Source organism: Dipteris shenzhenensis, chromosome 25 (assembly GCF_047967505.1).
Source record: "Dipteris shenzhenensis isolate YYH24624 ecotype China chromosome 25, Dip_SZ_1.0, whole genome shotgun sequence".
Taxonomy (NCBI): Eukaryota; Viridiplantae; Streptophyta; class Polypodiopsida; order Gleicheniales; family Dipteridaceae; genus Dipteris; species Dipteris shenzhenensis.
The window spans coordinates 17,083,368-17,104,413 of record NC_141620.1 but is presented as its reverse complement, the minus strand read 5'-3'; positions in this window follow the sequence as shown (position 1 = coordinate 17,104,413).

Genomic DNA, 21,046 nt, shown 5'->3' with positions numbered 1-21,046 from the left:
GTCCCCCCAACAAGAACCAAACACGCCCGTCCTTTTATCAGTGCCCACTGCCCAGCCCAACGTTGCTCAGCTGGCTAAAATATGACTCAATTGGAGAAATAAAAGCTTTTAACTTAAAAAGATATGAAATACGCAACGGTGAGAACTACACCTTTAAGAGCTAAGAGCACCGCGCATCGCTAGAGCTGCATAGTAGGAGGAGTTACCAAAGTAGTCTAGAGTGTCAAGTTGCAAGAATGAAAGGGCTTCCATATATGTTCAAGCATCTCTACTCTTATCCAGTATCATATTGGAGCTTGAACATCATTCTTCGATCACCAAGAATTACGACCTTCCACCAAAGAGGGACAATATTGTAGTATGCACATTCAACAACAAGGCATTTCCGCAAAATAACTTTCCAGCATCATGTGGAATGAGCCACTTGTCTCAGGACACGTGTCAACCAAGGATTGCGATTTCAACGAACTGGAACATCTCATCTTATCACGTGGGCACAAATGCTGGGATGTCGTCTTACGTCGGCTCCTCATTTTGCACCACCAGTGGTGCTTTGTTTAACACCATGGCTAGCGTGTCTTCATTGGCCACGGCCGCAACTGCGAACATGTTCGCATCCGAAAAGTCATCCCCACGAACAAATTGGGTAGCTCATTGCTCTCCAACTGGGACAAGTAGTCATCAATTTCATGCGAGCTACCGAAAGTATGTCGAATTGTGCTAGAGATCCAAACGAAGCTCACTACTACAGGCAAAGGGACCATACTGGGAATACCATTGTATCGATGGAGAGCCATAGGGAGAATGCCACTATCAGTTCAAGCTGGTCGAACTCAATCAGGTTTGACTCCCCTTCATTGCTCGGATGGTAATCCTCCAGATCTTCAAAGCTGATGAACTTGGGGTCCTCTTCTTATGGAGTCCTTCGTTACACTTTGACTTGCCTGTGGAGGGTTTGGACCCCTCAACCGTACTTGTATCTTCCACTCAAGGATCTCTAAGAAACCGATGTTGCAAGAATGGGGAGACTGCAGTTCCATGGAAGTGAAAAAGAATTGAAAATTTTTGGCCCACTTGGGTGCGCATGCACTCCTTATTGGGTATTCGCTTGATCTCTTTCCAAAATTTCTCAAATGTTCGACTAGGTCATGGGCTTTCTTGCTTTTGCCTGGAGGAGCCATCCCATCGCTATTACTGAGATGCTCGCCATCTTATTGTAGAGCCACACAAGTCTAGGAAGAATCGAAGGCAAGGGATGTCAGTATGTGGCATGAGGTTGCTGAGGAGAAATTCCAGTGTTGTTATAGTGCTAAAGAGCCCCTCAGTTTCATTAGGGAGTGCTTTTTAATGCCCATCCATGGGCAAGCAAAGATGACTAGCCACCCTTTATTTACTGTCCACCCAAACGACATTCTCTTGATTTAGCCAAGCGACGATGCTGGTGGATGGGAGTGGTGCTCCAAGGCAGGGCCGTCACTTCAAAGAACCACAGCCTATAACCCTTCCCTAATGGGAACGGGCTCGGTGTTGAAGCTGATGAGGGTGTCATAGATAAGCATAGCACTCTTGCATGGGTGCTGAGAAGAGAAAGTGAGGATTAGGAGGTAGGCGAGCACAAAGGAAGCAAGCTAACAAAAGGGAGAGGATACAAAAGTAGGTGGTAGCAAGCACAGGATTAGCTACAATAAAAGAGCAAGCAAGAGGTGAGCGAATGAGGGTGATAGAGAGATGCTCACAAAGAGATAGGGAGCGATGGCAATTGGATGCATGTAGACCCATAATTGCTTTTGGAAACCCATGCCACATGCATTGCAATAAATGCCATCTTGGAAAAAGTGTGGACATCCGATAATGATACATCATCGTCCAACCAAATTACTTTCACACTTGTTGAGGTGAATGATGTCGCTTCTAGCTGCTGTTAGGGAAAAGAGAAAGGTGGCATGGGAACAAAATAGGGCCTAAGCCTATGGCCATTAATAGGCCCTCGTCTTGAATATCTTGATAAAAATGTGCAGTCATAAAATTTGTGATTGGTCCAATATGGTCTGGCCTATTGGAGCTTCAATTTTTCGAGGTGGAGGCCTTGCTAGGACTAGAAGAGTAATATTGCATCATTTTTTTTTGAAGATTCGGAGTTTGGCATGCTAGCGCACCAACTTATTTTAATGGTATTGAACCACAGGAAGAGATGAACCAATCTTCACTGAGGTTTTGGGGTTGTTCCATCCGATGTGCAAGAGGCTCCTCAAAGCTCAATCGCTTGGGACACTACAATATTGAGGATCGAAAACAAGATTTCCATGAGCACCATGGCCTTGATCCCATAGACCATTTTGAAGGGGGGGTGAGGCCGATGGTGACTTTATCAACAGTCCAAAAAGCCCATAGTGTGGAATATAGCTTCCGGTGGTCCTAGCCCATCCATTTGTTAGTCACCACCTTCTCCATAACTTTCTACAAGAACTTGTTGGTTGAATCTGCTTGGCCATAGGCCTAGGCATAGGAAATGGTGAATAGCTATTAGCTTGTTTATGATCATGTGTCTCTTAGTCGACTTGGACATGATGCCACTAACAAAGTGATGCAGCTTGGACATGATGATGCTAACAAAGTGGCCACCTTGGTTAGTCACAATTGCCATAAGACATCCAAACCGGGTCATGATCAACGGGTCATAATCAACTCATAGATGAATTTGGCCATAGTGGCCACCACTGAGTTATCTTTCATCACTCATGCCTCTACCCACTTTGTGCCTCCACAACTTTTTGCAGTAGTCAATGGTGACTAGAATGTACAATTCCTAGATGGAGGGGCATCTAGCTTGAACAAGTCGATGAAGACTGGACCCCATTTCTTTAATGGCTCAAGGGGGAGGACAGGGTTATGCATCATTTGATTCTCAATGTTTGGTTGATCCAACCACTAGCATGCATCACACTGCTTGGCAAAGGTGAAGGCATCGCTGAGAACTATTGGCCACCTTTAAGCTTGCTTGGAGGATCTTCCAGACAGTAGTGTTGCCAACAAAATGACCTCCGGCCAATCTTGGTGTGCTTCATGCAAAACTGTAAACTGTTCATGTAGTGGTACGTATCAATCAGTAGAGCACCTTCTTGGGGTCAAGGTGATAAAGGGATCCAAAAAGTTTGACTCCGAAGGGTGGATTGCTTGTGCTTGTCTCAGGAAAGGTGTTGACCAATGAGTAACCAATGATGCCCATTTCGACGAATCGGAAACATGGTTTGAGGATTACATATATTGTCATCAACACTTGTGATTGAAGAGACATGAAAGGTCTTCAAAATTAGGATCTATTACATTATTCGTGTGTGTGCCTTGGTTGTAGTGCTTGTGTGGAATGAAAGTTTGGAATTCTTGCCTTCAAATACACGATGCTTTTTATGCATGACCAAAAAGATGCTTTGAAGGCATGCTTCTAATTATTCATTGCATCAGTTTTAAGATCAATGATTTCAAGGTTTTTTTAAGAATGCAATTTTGAAATGATTACCTTCATATAAAAAATGCATCCTTCCAATCATGGCATTGCTTTGACGATGTGCATGCTTCCAATCCTTCAAATGCTTTCAGTCACTATATTTCTTCAAAGATTAATGCAATACTCTGAACATGCAACCACACAAGAATCTACCATTTGAACCCTTACCCTCTTTTCTTGAGCTCTCACACTCCTCTAAATCCATGTCCTAGAACCTTGCCAACTGACCTTACTTCTCAAGTGATCATGGATCAAGGGTTGTGTTATAAGTGTTGCTCAAGATAAGTGACTCTTATATTATGTGAAGTCTCCCAAGAGTTTTGCTATATAATGTTCTAAAAAATGACCCAAAAAATCAAGTCCCCCGAGCTTAGCCAAGGAAAAGTTCGCAAAAAAATGAAAAAGCTCACAATCAAAGCTCGCAAAAAATAAACACCCACCTGCAACAATCCGTCAATATCTTCTTTACCTTTCGAGTGTAGTTCAAGTTCATCCATTACCATGGCTATTGAACTGGGTTTGTGTCATCCTTGAGAATGATATGATGCTAGTAGAATTGGGGGTAGATTCCCTTCACATTTATGTAACCCCAAGCAAAGACATAAACAAAGAAACCCAATAGGCTCTAGAGGTCCAACCAAAATTTGGTAGTGGGGTCGGAAATGAAATAGCTCACTGTAGGTCAGAGTCTGTGCCAAGGTTGAGGTCGAATAAGTTGTTTTCTTTAACATGACAAGACTACTGAATCTTGTGGTCAAAGGCTTGCTCAACCTGAATAAGCCCCCTAATATCAGGATCGCGTATGCGTTCGCTTGGTGCAATCCATCAGGAGTGGGCTTGCCTTCAACACTATCTATCAGTGGCATCTTGAGAAATTCATCCTTTTCATCATCATCAAGCCCATCAATCATGTTGGCTCTCCTTCTGCAACATGTGGTCATAGGTGCATGTGAGCTGGTCTCTTTTCCTTAGTTGACATCTTGACCTTTCTCTTTCCCTTCCAAATGGTAATTTGGTCGAAGCACCAATCCATCTTAACATGCGCTTGTCGGATCCAAAGTCTTCCAAAAAATGTGTGATAGTCACCACTAATATCCTCCATTCATAGCACAACAATGGCAATTATGAATGTGTGGTCTACAATAGTAGTTGTAACTCTGTGGAGAATGCCCATTGGTTGTACATGCCATTTGCCACGAATGGAATTGCCATCCAACTAGAGAATCCCACCCTCGGACATGTCATTAGGCATGATGTTGACCCCTGAGCCACCATCAAGCAACACAACTGGAACCAACTTTCCTCTGATGGTTGTTGTTATCAGTACAACATATTAGGCATTAGCACTTTCAGGTCGTCAGGCTATAGGTCGGGTTGGGCTACACAAACTATCAAACTCTGGTTCCAGATAGACCCGTGTCACAAATCACCAAACCTATGTCTACTCTCATGACCTCCGCTAGGGTTGGTATAGTCAAGTCCATTGGATCTAGCATCTTCTTGCGTAGGTGTTTATAGAAGGTTATTACAAGATTCAAAAGTTGTGGTATGGACATGTTGATCTGCAAATCCTTTAATGCCTTGCATAGTTTGCAATCGGCATCAAAAGCTATGTCAATACCCATACCAAGGTGTACTATCACATTTGTCAGCATACTCACCCTGGGGGGGTACCTCTGTATCATCAGATAGGTACCTTTTTATATCTTGTGTACGTTTGTATTTGGGAAGAAGGTTTTGTACACTGTATCTTTAACGACTCCATTACTTTGGCACAAACTTCTTCTTGTGCCTGCAAATCAATTGATTCTTTATCCTTCTTGATGGAACACCCAATCAGCGTACAAGACCAATAGAGTCATCATCACTCTTGTCATGGCATTGATTGTGGTAGCATCATCAGTGCACCGTTCACCCAGCTCATCCATAGTGACAATATGCATGGTGTTCACATGAGGGGCAATAGGACGAGTTGCTGTTATTTGGTGCAAAGCTATTGTTTTGCTACTTGATTTCATTTGAATCATTCACAATCAATCTTACAGTGATCATGAACATTATAGTAGTAATAAATAATCTACCAAGGGGAAACATTGTTAGAGGTCCACTGCCGAGGGTGGTGGGGACAATTGTTGGCTATGAGGGTTGTGGCAGGGACTACAGAGGGAGACAAGGCAAACGAAAAGGGTTTGGATAGTAGTTCCCATAGTTTGGGGTGCTTGACATGTGTTATATTGGCATGTGTCGGTCATGTGCATGGCATTTTGGCATATAGCACACCATAAATGGTCAAGACCAACCTGTTGTTGCAACAATTTTTACTGAACAAAACATGTGCTCGGAGATGTAAATTAACACTTGTGCCATCTTTGAGGATGCAATCTTTGGCCATCAACTCCACCAAAGTCATAGTAGCGGCCTTCTTACTCAAATATCATTGATCATGGTGTTTCTTATCTTCTTTCTCCAAATTGTGGCCATCCGATGAGGACTCAGTTGAGGAGTCCATGCAACTAGACCACGACTTTCTTGAACGATGGCTCTTGTGACCCAACCTCTACTCCACACAACATGCACTATCAACTATAGTCTAAAACATGAGAGAGCTAATATCTATAGAAGCCACATTTTCTTTCAGTTTAATATGATGAATACCATAGACAAAATAGAAGTCTAATACTTCATACACTGGCCAATTTGCATTGGGAAGCTATTTAAGGAGTGTTCAAAACTTAGCCACATAGTCATCAAGCATGAGGTCCTTCTGGTCCATCCAATAAATGTTCGTGATGATGTGGACTATGGTCTTCTCCTTGTGGTATCAAGCCAAGAATGTGGCACTGAGGGCAACAAAGTCAATAAATGGGGCAACGACATACTAGGCATGTAGAGGGAGTGTCATCAATCCTAGCCTAAGAGTGAACACAGATTCATGAGAGCAACAACTTTTTCTAGAACGTGGCCATGTTCAATGCTTCAAATCTCTATGCTGCTGGGATGTTGTCTTTTCAAGCACTCTCAAACAAGATAACATGGGAATTAGCACCATCAGTAGAGCACATCTTCTTTTCCTTGCTCCTCTCATATGAGAATGAAGATGATAACATCCAAGTTACATGATAGTGTAGCATAGGAAGAAGACAAGAATAAAGGGGGTCCATGATCTCACCAATTTGATCTATGCCAAAGAGATGGGTGATGCATTATAGAAATGCGATCTTGTAAATATGAAATGAGCTAATATATACCAAGGGAGATGAAGAGGCTAATTTTGCTAGATCCTGCAATTTAACCTTAGATATAGGGGTCTATAAATATTATTAGAGATATCACATTTGTATCTTAATATCATAAAAAAATGTGATTTGAAATAGTGTCCATATAAGTTTCAAAGAAACAAAGAAGTGGTTGAAGAGTTATGGACAGTAAATTACCAAAAGGGGGTAAAAATTGTCATAAAACTAGATAGTCACACTCAAAGAGTCATAGCTCTTTCTACATACCTTTGATAAAGAATTTAATGACATTAAAAATGAACTTGAAGAGATGATTATATAAGTTTCATCAGATACACAGAGGCAATTCAAGGGCTATGGATAATTTACTAGAAGGTGGTAAAGCTATCATAGAAATAGACAGTCACACTTAGAGATTAAGAACTCTTGATATATAATCTTAATACACAAGAAATTGAGCCTTAAAGGAAGATTCTTGTTGATATAAGCTCATTGAAATCATTCCACTAAGTAGAATGTTATGATCATGATATCAAAAGGGGGTCAAACTATCTTGAAAAACACACACTCCTTACATTGATGCCACCTTGGGAAATTTCTTTCCCGATGCTCAGTCTTTATCGATAGACCAAAGACCATAGAGTTTGACTACAAGAGAAGAAACAGCTCCAATTGTGGCTCAAGAAATGGATGGACCATACATTTATGATGAGCAGCTGAATAGAAAGCACGTTGAAGACTTTGAAAGAAAATAAAGAAGAAGGAATGGAAAAAGGAGAGAGAGGTGCTAGAAAAAGGAGAGAGAGGTGCAAGAGAGAGAATAAGAAGGGAGACTCATTAATTAGTAGAGTGAGAGTCCAATCAAATACATCTCAACATTCTATAAACACAAAGGAGGAGAAGACGTTTCATACATTCAATAGGAAGCGGGAGCTCCAAGGCAGAGAAGAATCAACTAGCAAGTCATGACTCAAGAGTCTATACAAGACAACATCTACAAGAAGGATCATGAAAGAGCTTGAGGAGACAAGAGATATAGCAGCACCTGTCCTAATGGTGTAAAACTTATTGAACAAGGTAGAGGAGGAGGTTTCCTTTTATAGATACTTTGTCACCCCCTACACATAATTACACAATTTTCTTTTCTATTACGTTTCCCATCAATCACAGGAGCCCATATATCATCGTTCATGTCCTTTTTGGCTACTTTGGACATGTGTCCCATCACAAGATCATCATGACTCTTTTAAAATAAGAAAATTGAAGGGTCTTCTCACATTGTCCCATAGAGACTTCTCTTTTTAACTGTGAAGATAGTGCGAGAGAGGGAAGGAGTCTCACTTGAGGCTTTCTCACAATCACAATGGGGGAATACACACAAAGGTGGAGGCTGAAAACAGTTTTCCTCTTCTTAGTTGTGAAAGCCAAAAGAACTCTAGTACAAATAAATAGAAGAACCCTATATGTGGGTCTCAAAACCAAACTCAACTAACTAAGGTGGCATACTAACTGAGCCACGAACTAGTGTAGATAAGGATAGCTGTCATCCAGCTATTATTCGTGGGCGGTGTACCAACCGCATCTCTAGCTAACAAGTCGGTGACATAAATGCACAACAGTCACCCTGGCATATCGCGAGTGGAGCTCGATATCTCAACACTCCCCCTTGAGCTCAATCCCAATTCCTGCACACCAAGCAGGTCTCTGAACTTGCGTAGCTTCTCTACGCCTAATGCTTTCGTGAATATGTCAGCTACCTGATCCTCTGTGCCGACATAAACTAGATCAATAAGACCTAGTAAAACCTTCTCCCGCACATAGTGATAATGCACCTCAATGTGCTTTGTTCTGGCATGAAAGACTGGGTTCTTTGCCAAGTGTATGTTGCTCATGTTGTCACAATAAATGACAACTGGCCCATCTGTAGACTGATGCATATCATAGAGTAGCTTATGCAACCAAGCTACCTCACATGCAGCCATTGCTGCACCCCTGTACTCAGCCTCTGTGCTCGACAAGGCAACTGTAGGCTGTTTCTTGCTGCTCCAAGTGACTGCAGCACTCCCAAAAGAGAACACATACCCACTGGTAGATCGTCTATCAGAAATACTACCATCCCAATCAGCATCAGTGTATCCATGCAACTGTATCTGAACTCCAGCCTCATAAAATAGTCCATACTGTAATGTGGACTTCACATACCTGAGTATGCGTCTAGCCGCATCCAAATGCAGTTTCCTTGGAGCATACATAAACTGACTTACCAACCCAACAGCATAGCTCAAATCTGGCCTGGTAATAGTCATGTAAATCAAACTTCCTACTATGCGTCTGTACATAGTAGGGTCCTCCAGAAGCTCACCTGCATTTGTGCTCAGCTTCACATTCTGCTCCAAAGGAACTGAAATAGGCTTACAGCCTGTCATCCCATATTTGGACAGCATGTCCAATCCATACTGCCTCTGCAAGAGCTGTATCCCACTTGGTGATCTAATCACCTCAATGCCCAAGAAATAACGCAGCTCTCCCAAATCCTTCATCTCAAACTTCTGCCTCAATAGCATTTTCACATGAAGGATATCTTCATCACTACCACCTGTGATGATCAAATCATCAACATAAATGACTAGCAGCATAATCCCTTTCTCTGTTTTTCTCACATAGAGTGAGAAATCTACCTTGGAAATCTGAAAGCCAATAGTGACAAGATACTGTCCTATCTTGTCAGACCATGCTCTAGGTGCTTGCTTCAAGCCATACAAGGCTTTCTTCAACCTGCAAACAAACTCAGGATGAGTAGCATGAACATAACCTACTGGCTGCTCCATAAAGACCTCTTCTTGCAAATCACCATGCAAGAAGGCATTCTTTACATCCATCTGATGTAAAGACCATCCCTTTGATGCAGCCATAGCAATGGCTGCTCTTACGGTTGCGATCCTTGCAACCGGGCTGAAAGTTTCTTCATAATCAATGCCATATGTCTGTGCATACCCCTTGACAACTAATCTTGCCTTGTATCTATTCACAGAACCATCTGCATTGTGCTTGATCTTATAAACCCACTTACAGCATATTGTATTCTTGCCTTTAGGCAAAGGCACCAATTCCCATGTAGCATTAGCATCCAAGGCATCCATTTCTTCATCCATGGCTTTCTCCTGTTTTTCATTTCCCATGGCTTGCTCAAAAGAAGTGGGTTCTGGTTCCTGTATCACTTTGACCATATAGGCATAGTGAATGGCTGTAAATCCATCATATTTCAGCCTATCCACAGGATACCTGACCTTGGTAGACCTGCGCAAAATAGGCTCACTTCCAGGTGCTCTCAAAACATCCCTGGTCTTCCTTACTCCAGGTGTAACAACAGAAGGAATACCCAACTCATCATCAATGCTCTGTTCTGAGCCACTGGATTCACCATCCACACAAGAGTGACCTGCATTCACATCAAACATGGGCTGATCTACCTTCTCTTTTCCTTTTCGTGATACCTGCGTACCACTCTCTGCATTAACACCATATTAGAGAATTTGGGAAAATCCTGATAATTTGGGAACTTTTGAGGGGTTGTAATTATGTAACATTCAATGTTTTTCATTGATTTTTCCCATAGATTTGGTAGTCCATCCAAATCTTGCAAATGTGCATGGTTTGCATCAACATAAATAAAATGTCAAATGTTGAGGTTTCGACCAATGCATGGTATTTTTTGAGGGGTTACAATTACAATGCATTGAGTGCACTCCATTGACTTTCTCCCTGGATTTGGCCATGTATATGAAACTCACAATTGTTTGAGTTTAACGAAGCATTTTTTGCCTCTTCTCGAAAAAAGGTGGTGTTCAAGAACACCATTTTACTTTAGTTGGAGAAAAATTAAGAATGCAACACTAGTCCTTGATATTTTGTCGAGTGTGTAGAACTTGCAACCACAAAGCAATGGTCTGCAAAAAAAAAGATAAAGAAAAAAGATCAATGTCATACCTTCTAAATATTTGTCAGTATTCAATTAAATTATTGTTGTGCAAGGAAAAAAAAGTCATGCTTTTCAAGTACCTTCACTCCATTGTGGAGTCAGCATCAGAGTCGGAATCTGTTCTATGAGAAAAATTGGATAAAGCGCGCTTGCGTGCAATGGTTGGTATATTCACCTTGATGGGGAGGTTGCTGCTCTTTGAGGAAACCTTCTTTGAGAGGTTACATTTTGGAACCCATGACCATACAATAGCATCAACAGATTCCCAACGTGGAGGATCACCTTTATTGCACATCCAAACCTTGTTCCAACAATCTGCATATACCTCCTCAATTTGTGCATTGTGTCTTTTGCATATAGGTGCCCAATATTGTATGAAAACCTTCTTGAAGTTTTTAGATTTATTATCCTTCTGTACATCAGTTTGAGCAATGCCTAGCCAAATCGAGTAAATTTTTTCTGCTGGTCGGACCAAAAGAAAGTGTCCTTTTTGTACATCAACCATTGGATCAAATAATTGTTTTGGCTTTTTCCTTTGAGGTCCACAGTAATGATCATTCAACTCTTCAATTCCTTGAAACTCATCGTTTTCATTATCAACTACTTGCACACAATCAATATGTTGCGTCTTTGGCCAAAATCTCTCGTACATGCCCTCTACACTATTGTTTGGTTTATCAAGCTCATCAATCATGCTCTTCCAGTACTTCACTACTGGCTTGTAAAACTTTGTGAAAGATGCTTCTAGACCTTGCAAGTGTGCCCATTTTTCCCAAAAGCGTACATACTCCTTGATACCAACTATCACATCTAAGTGATCCTTCACATACTTGAACATGGTTACATAAGGTGGCTCTCCACTTGGTAGCATTGGATGACCATCCGGATGTCTCTTCCACAACTCAATGCCACCTTCACTTGGTTGCCAATCTAATGATCGTGGATGCACTTTATATTGCATGATAGGAACTTCATTTCGCATAAAGAACCGAAATTCGAGAGGCTTTGAGTGTCCCACTAAAGAATCTTTCCCATCGCACAGGCATCCGTCAACATAGCTCTTGAAATCAGGGACTTCCGTTACCAAAAATGGCATTGGAGAAGACTCCTCACATTGTCTAAAAGTATCCATGAGATGTGCAAATGTCAATGTTTGGCTAGTTCTTAACCTCTCTGAAAACCTGCTAAACATTGCATCAATATCCTCATGTGTATGCCCAACCATCAAGAATCCCAATTGAATTGACTTGAAAATCCCTTGAGCAACAAGTAATGATAGGTATGCAAACAAGTACCTATTCTTGTTTTCAGAACCACAATTATCCAACTGCAATAATAGGTGTTCGGGTAGTTTCTTATAAGGATTTTCTTGATGGGAACTTCCAAGTCCAAGGTCTTTGAATGTTCCACCCACTGCTCCAAGATGAAGTTATTGCTTGCCATTAGAAACATAGTGAGAATCCAATGCTTCTCTTGAGGTTAGTGCATTTAGCAGAGCATTGTCAGACCTTGGCATCCCATCATGTACGAAATCTCCAAGTGCATGGTTATCAAATCTTTCAAGATTTCTCAAACACAAAGCCAATGAACCAATTGTGAAGTTAGGATCCGACGGCCACAAGGATAAAGAAAAGTGACCATAATGTCCTTGACCATGTCCATGTGTTATCATGCCAGTCAAAGCCACTGGGAGCTGAAACGATTTGTCTATGTCCTTTGAACGATTGCGTAATCTAGGGATGGCTGTCTTCTTTTGGTCCATCTTATCATGGATAATGCACAAGTATGTCTGAGGATACATTTCAGAAAATCTGCGCCAAGTGTAGTACACATTTCTACAACTTTTTTGCTGTAACATGTGCTTTCTTCTATCTTCCATCAACTTATTACATTCATTTTGGCATTTTGTCGCTGCAAGCTGAGCCTTGATTGCACTACATAAACCACACTTAGAGAATTCACTTGTTTTTGACAAAGTTACATGCTTGAATTCAGAGTTCCATATGCGGTTGAATGTGGAAGTTGACATCTCCTTACAACCCAAACTATGCTTTAATTGCATGTTAACTTCATAGAGAATATCAACCTGCTTGTATACATCCGGTATCACCAACTGTGTTTCCCTTGATCCATCCTGAAGTGTTCTACTTTGTGTGGCATACGCTCAGAATTGTTATCCACAAAATCTTGGATTATGGCTCTACCCAGTTCTGTGTGGTCCCAACCTCTCCGCATGATTCCTTTATTACCATGTATGCACCTTCGTATACCAATTTCAAATTGCTCCCTGTATCGATAAAATGTTGTTTTTGGAATACCATGCATTTCATACCATGCTCTACAACAAACTTGAATACCATTTAATGAAAAGACATATTTGAACTGCCCATTGTCATCTTTTCGACAAGCAACCCCAAGAGTGTCATATACATAATTGGTGCAAGCCTCCAAACTTTGGCCCCAATACTCTATGCGTAATTTGGAGATCATTTGACGATCGGCAAATTGACAACAATTTTGTTTACAACAATCAATCATAGATACTTTTATGACTGCATCCCTTGTGAGTCTAGATGATGCTAATGGCATGCCATGTTTTTTAGCTTTTCTCTTTATCATGCAGTAACGCCTCTTTTTTGTGGATTTTTCCATTGGGTCCTCATCTTCCATGTGCTTTTTCCCAAAACCACTTGAAGAATTCATGGTGTCATCGATTCTTAATGAAGTTCCATCTAAAAAGGTTATTTGTGCAATGGGCCATTTTATTAAGTGGATGGTATCAATGCTTGATACATCACTGTGATACTTTTCAATTCCCACACCTAGATTACCTTCACCAAGCATCTCAAAATTTATAGGTTCAAATGGGTAGACATACAAAACAACACCCTCTGCAATGCTCTTGGTTTTCTGCTCATCCCATATTAAGACTTTCTTGTCCTTCCATGATTCTCGAATGGAAAACTCATCATATTCACATAGAGGTTCAACGTCAATGGTATCTAATGTTATATCATTCATTGGTACAATAGCTCCATTGACATTGTCCACACAACTCATTGATCGTGCTTTCCAACGAACAACACTACCCAAAGCCTCATAGACTCAGAATGCATCCATTGTAGGAAATGGAAGAAGTGCACTTTCATCCATACAAATATCGATCGCCATCGATACATTGTTTTCTCCCAAGGGCACACCTTGGCACATGTCATCATGTGATGTAGAGAATATTGTCCCAATGGCAACAATCTTTCCACTGACAAGCAAGTTGACTTTAACCAGGACTGTCAATGTGGCACCTGCATAGTACATAGCATTTGTTATAGTTCAATATTGATATCTGATGGTGTGACTTAGGATGAAAATGCTTTACAAGATTTCATTGCAAGACCAAATCTTCCTAAACCTTGGTGCTTTGAATTTTAGGCAGCAAAATTTGGCTACATGGCCAAATCTTCACAGACCATGGTGCTTTAAAAGGGAGATAGCAAGATTTGTCCACACAACCAAATCTCCCGAGATGCTGGTGCTTTCAAGAAGCCATCAAGATTTATGCACACATCCAAATCTACTTAGACCTTGGTGCTTTGAAAGAAGCCCACAAGATTTGGCCACATGGTCAAATCTCCCTAGACCCTGGTGCTTTGAAAGGAGCCAACAAGATTTGGCCACATGGCCAAATCTCCTAAGACACTAGTGCTTTGAAAGAAGCAATAAGATTTGGCCACACGGCCAAATCTGCTCAAACCTTGGTGCTTTCAAAGAAGCTAGCAAGATTTGAATGCACGGCCAAATCCTTCGAGACCTCGGTGACTTCTTTCAAAGCACTGAGAAGATTTGGTTGTGGCGTTCTTTCAAACTTGGGGAGATTTGGTCATGTGGCCAAATCTTGTAGGCTTCTTTCAAAGCACTAGGGTATGGAGAGTTTTGGCTGTGCAACCTCCTCTTGCATGCTTCTTTCAAATCGCCAGGTTCTAGGAGATTTGGCCGTGTGGCCAAATCTTTCAAAGCATTAGGGTTTGGGAAGATTTTGCCGTGCTGCCAAATGTTGCTAGCTTCTTTCAAATCACTAGGAAGATTTGGCCACATGGCCAAATCTTCTTTCAAATCACTAGGAAGATTTGGCCACATGGACAAATCTTCAAACGTTAAATTTAAAAATTGAAGATCCAGATTTTAAAATTTAAATTTTAAATTTTAAAATTCAAAATTCAAAATTTAAAATAAAAAATTCAAATTTCAAGTTTCAAGTTTCAAATTTTGAAATTCAAATGTAGAGATCCTACTTTCAAAAAAATCATACATGCTTTTCATGATTCACGCTATTACACTTTAAAATCATACTATTACTTTAAAAGCAAACTAGAAAATCTAAAACTATAAAAAAACCAAAACTTTAAAAGGCAAAGCTAAACAAACCTTTTAAACCAAGCATAAAAAGTAAACCTATGAGAAGGAATTGAATTCGTCTTCATGGGGGATCAAGTGCTAGGCTCACCTTGTTCTCTCCCTTCCTAGATCTCCAATGTGTGCCTAGGGTGGTTTGAGAGCTTTAGGACAACATCTTAGATGGGGTAGTTCTTGGAAAACACTCCTCCACCCTTGCTTAGCTAATTGCAAGCAAAAAACTTCAAAACTATATTAAAATAAGAGGTCCCGGGAGGCTCCCCATCACAGTTTTGTCCTAGCAATGTGTACTTAACCATGTAGGTTTTAAAATTCCATTACCAATTCAACTCTCCATAGATTCCACACACAATAGTTGGATTAGAAAGAGGTCTTTTTTTTTTTTTTTTTTTTTTTTTGGGGGGGGGGGGGGGGGGGGGGGTTTTGGGGGGGTGCTCTTCATGCTTTTGGAGGGATTGCTCCCTCCCCCAAAAGCATGCTTTTTGGGGGGGATTGCTTCTTTCCCCCCAAAAGCCTATTTTTGGATCGCTTCTTCCCCTTCTTTGCGCGATTTCTTGCCTTCTTCCTCCGGCGTCCTCGTTCTCCTCCTTCGCTTCCGTCCGTCCTCTCACCCGCGCCTAAGGCCTCCTACGCTGTTGCAGTTTCGGCGCCCATCTCTTCCTCCGCTATGCTCTAAGGCCTCCTATGCTGCTACTGTTTCGGCGCCCATCTCTTCCTCCATTGTGCTCTAAGGCCTCCTACGCTGCTGCTGTTTCAGCGCCCATCTCTTCCTCCGCTGTGCTCTAAGGCCTCCTACGCTGCTGTAGTTTCGGTGCCCTCCTCGCCATCTCTTCCTCTGCTGTGCTCTTTCCCTCTACCGTCCTTGTCCTCAGTTTTGGTTGCGCTCTTTCCCTCTACCATCCTCGTCCTCAGTTTCGGCTGCCTGCACTACCACAGTTTCCTCTACCATCCTCGTCCTCAGTTTCGGCTGCCTGCACTACCACAGTCTGAAGCTTCTCCTTTTTCGAGTTAATCTTATGAAACCCCCTCTTCACAAAATCCCCTTTGGACAAAATCCCCTCAGCTCCTACGATTGCTTGAAATCCAAAGAGCAGAAGCTCACAAACAACAATGGCTACTCAATCATCCAAGTAAGAAAACGAAAGAAATCGAAAGTGTACCTAATTCATGCATGTTCTCCACTTTCTCCATTTTGGAACACCACGATTTGAAAGAAAGAGTCTTGTAAAAGTAGGAATCTCGAAGTGTGATTTGAAAGTAGGGTCTTTAGTATATGATTTGACTTTCATATCTTCAAATTTGAAATTTGAATTCTGTATCTAAGATTTTGAATTTTGAATTTTGAATTTTAAATTTTGAATTTTAAATTTTGAATCTAAGATTTTGAAATTTTTAGATTTGAAATTTGAATCTTAGGATTTGAATTTTAAATTTTAAATGGGGAGATTTGGCCATGCGGCCAAATCTTCTGGCTTCTTTCAAAACATACAACATTTGGCCATACAGCCAAATCTCCCTAGATCATTGTGATTTCAAAGAAGCTATAAAGATTTGGCATCACAACTAAATCTTCCTAAACCTTGCTGCTTTGAAAAGATTTGGCCACACAACCAAATCTTCCTCGATACTCGTGATTAGAAAGAAGATAGCAAGATTTGGCCGCATGGCCAAATCTCCCTCGACCCTCATGATTAGAAGAAGCTAGCAAGATTTGGCCGCGTGGCCAAATCTCCTTAGAGCCAGGTGATTTAAAAGAAGCTAGAAAGATTTGGCATCACAATCAAATCTCCCCAAATCCTGTTGCTTTGAAAAGATTTGGCCGCACGGCCAAATCTCCCTAGACCCTTGTGATTAGAAAGAAGCTAGCAAGATTTGGCCGCATAGTCAAATTTTCCTAAACCCTCGTGATTTATAAAAAGCTAGAAAGATTTCGCATCGTAGCCAAATCTCCCCAAACCTAGTGCTTTGAAAAGATTTGGCTGCACCGCCAAATCTCCATAGACCCTTATGATTACAAAGAAGCTAGCATGATTTGACCACACACAAATCTCCCCAAACCCTGGTGCTTTGAAAAGCTTTGGTAGTATGGCCAAATCTCCATAGACCCTCGTGATTAGAAAGAAGCTAGCAAGATTTGGCCACACAGCCAAATCTCCCTAAACCTGGTGCTTTGAAAAGATTTGGCCGCACGGCCAAATCTCCATAGAGCCTTGTGATTAGAAAGAAGCTACCAAGATTTGACTGCACACAAATCTCCCCAAACCCTCGTGCTTTGAAAAGATTTAGCCGCACGGCCAAATCTCCATAGACCCTCGTGATCAGAAAGAAGCTAGCAAGATTTGGCCACACGGCCAAATCTCCCTAAACCTAGTGCTTTGAAAAGATTTGGCTACACATCCAAATCTCCATAGACCCTTGTGATTAGAAAGAAGCTACCAAGATTTGACTGCACACAAATCTCCCCAAACCCTCGTGCTTCGAAAAGATTTAGCTGCACGGCCAAATCTCCATAGACCCTCGTGATTAGAAAGAAGTTAGCAAGATTTGGCCGCACGGCCAAATCTCCCTAAACCCAAGTGATTTAAAAGAAGCTAGAAAGATTTGACTGATTTGAAAGAAGCTAGCAAGATTTGGTTGCACAGCCAAATCTCTCCAGACCCTAGTGCTTTGAAAGAAGCCCACAAGATCTGGCCACAAGGCCAAATCTCCCCAAACTTTGGTGCTTTGAAAGAAGCCCATATGATTTGGCCACACATCCAAACCTCCCCTTCCAGTGCTTTAAAAGAAGCCCATAAGATTTGGCCGCATGGCCAAATCTCCCTAGTGCGGCCAAATCTCCCTAGAATCTAGTACTTTCTCAAATCTACTACTATGTCTAGTGTCAATTCTAGATTCTATTTCAGATATGTTTATCGATAATGTGTTTTGTCTAACATTAAAGATTATAAAGATGATAGTTTGTATATTGCTTGGGTCTTTTACAGGAAAGACACAAATGTGAAGAAGGTTGAGAAAGTTGTAAGTGGATTTGCAGAAAAAAGCATACCTTGGTACTTTGACATATATAGTATTGAGGGAGCACAGTTGACATGAGTTCACTTATTTGTTTTGTTACCTAATAAAAGTGCATACACTTGTGTTGGATCGGTACATCAAATCACTGAAGATGTGGTTGGAAAAGAGGGAGATATTGGATTGTTGATCATTATAAATCAAAATAAGAAGTTTCTCTTGGATCCCAGTGATTATGAAGAATCTCATATGAAGTCTGATGTAGATGACAACATGCACTCAAGACGCTGGATAAGTGTTGAATCAATTGATGGAAATGAAATTCACACAGTGACAACAATCATTGAATCATATCGAAAAGTTTCAGCAACATTAAAGAAGCGTAAGAGTGGGGAAGATAGTGGGGAAGGAACAAAGAAAGGTAAATCGACTATGGTTCAAGCACCAGGTGGTAGCAGAGAAGGGGCAAAGAAAGGAAAGCTAACTATAGTTGATGTACCACAAGAAGGAACACCTCCAGAGGGTATGCTAGCAGTTGTGGAAAGAAGCAGTGGTAGTGAATTGGAGCCAAGTGGAAAGGTCATAGGAAAAAAAGGGCAAAAGAAACCATCAGGCTTGGTGGAATATGAAAAATACTACCCATTCGGGTTGCATGCAATATTTTCAATTCCAGTTGCAAGATGTCAAAAAGCTCCTCCAAGCTATGTATATAGAGGGTTGAACAAAGAGCATGTGGAGAAGCTTGCTGCAGACTTCGGTTATAACTCTAGGCCTCCTGCTACTGTAGCGGATTTAATGCCTTTCAATCCTGAAACAAAGCAGCCCCTGGAAAGGGTAGATAAAAAGGATTTAACCAAGTGCCACTACTGGATACTATCTGGACAACATTCAATATATGCTGCTAAAATATTCACATCTAATGATGATAACAGCACGGCCCAAAGAAAGAACTACTACCGCACCCACCAGGCGAGGATTGTAGTGAATTGTTCCGCACGCTTTTGTGTGGAGATATCAAAGATGGCAAACCTGGAGTCTCAAAATATCTTGAGACAATCTCCATACATTGATATACTTAAGCAGGTGAGGGGACAATGGATTCTCTTTAACAGACCCAAGAAAGCACAACAAGGGCTTGCAAAAGGACATCCAGATCGTGAGAATTGGGATGTAAGTACAGATTTTAATTATGAATCATTTTTTACAAGTCGGTTTTCTTAATTATTGCATTCTAATGGATGCATATATTTTGTAGGCTTTCATTGACACTGGCAAGGTAACATTGGGCAATAGCTTTGCCACGAAGGATGTACATATGATAATCACAAGCGATGCCATTTATGATGGTTGGATCTCCATCCTTGAGGATTACATTGTAGGCAAATATTCACAAGATGGAAAATGCCGTAGGCAACCCACAATCTCAATGTTTAGATGCTTGCATGGATTGAGTGATGATCAAATTGTTCAAATTCAAAATGACATTAAGGAAGGTAGAGTAGTCATAGCTAAAACAAAGACTGATGCCATGATTCTTGATATTGAAGGATGAGCTATGCAAATCAAGAGAGATGCTGCACTACAAGAAGAACTTTATATGTTTATATCGGCAGAACGGCCTTCTTTAATGTTGAAAAATTGGGATGAGTGCAGATTACATTTTAAAATTACTCCAGAATTGTATCATCGGATTCGTGGTTGCTCTGACTCATGGTTAAAAGTGAAGCTTCAATAGGGCAAGGAAACTCCACCATTGCCTGATGCTGCAAAGGGGTATCTGAGGTGGATTATGGGACAAAGTGAAGGTGCAAGTCATGGACCGAATTCCACCTGGCCTTGGAGGTTCTACACAGTCGGTTCAAACATGGAGGGAATGGAATTTATACATAATGTGTACCAAGAGCCAATGGCAATAGGGGTTGCCTTTTTGGATGTAATGTATGGACCAAGCAGAAGTAGAAATTGGAATGAGGATCGCTTTGAGTGTTTGTTGAAAAGCTTGATGACAATTGCTTCTCCCCGAGTGCAATTCCTTCTTGTGGTGTTCTTGACCATGGATCATGTATCATGTTTGAAGAATGCATTAAATAAGACATGCGGGCAATATAAAATACACTTCGGTTGCCTTAATTTTGAAACTACAGATATATTTGTCACTGGATCTATGGATGGCTTAATTGCCTGTGTACTGGTAAGCAAGGAAAAGCATTTCAACGATATTGAGCGCTATACCAATGCACAATGTAAGCCATCAATATATGTTGCAGATGAAAAATATGAAAAATCAAGTGGTGCAGAAGAATCAGGTGATGAGGATGATGATGACGAGGAGGATGATGATGAATTTGACATTGAATTATCCTTGAAAAGAAAACGTTCAAGTATCATGAAAGACATGATCATGGGTTTCTGTCGAGAAGATGAGTATGTACTGGGGACTTGTTCTCTGAGGGGCTTGCTGCAATAGAGTCTCTTTCTTGTAAGAGGCGTGTTGTTTCAGTTGTTGAGACTTATGAGGAGTTGGCAAAGGTTGAAAGTATATGTTGCACGTATGCTTACAGTAATCATGAAATTTGACAATGGGCTGGCTTGCAAGGACCAATATTGGCAATAGAGGGGGTACCAAAAGAAGATGATACAATTGAAGGTGGAGGTGATAAAGAAATTGATACCATACCAGGACAAAAAGAGCTTCAACCCTTCAATGAAGAGCAGCGTGAGCATTTACAAAAACATGCTTCAAAGTTTTGGGAAACAGAAGAGGAAGAAACAGGTCCTTGAAATTGTCCTTTTATATGGTGTTCGTGTTTTCCATATGTTATCTTGCTATATTATCCATATGATGTATTAATTTTGTTCCAAAGATCTTTTAATATTACTTGGAAATTCATTCTATCTCATTGC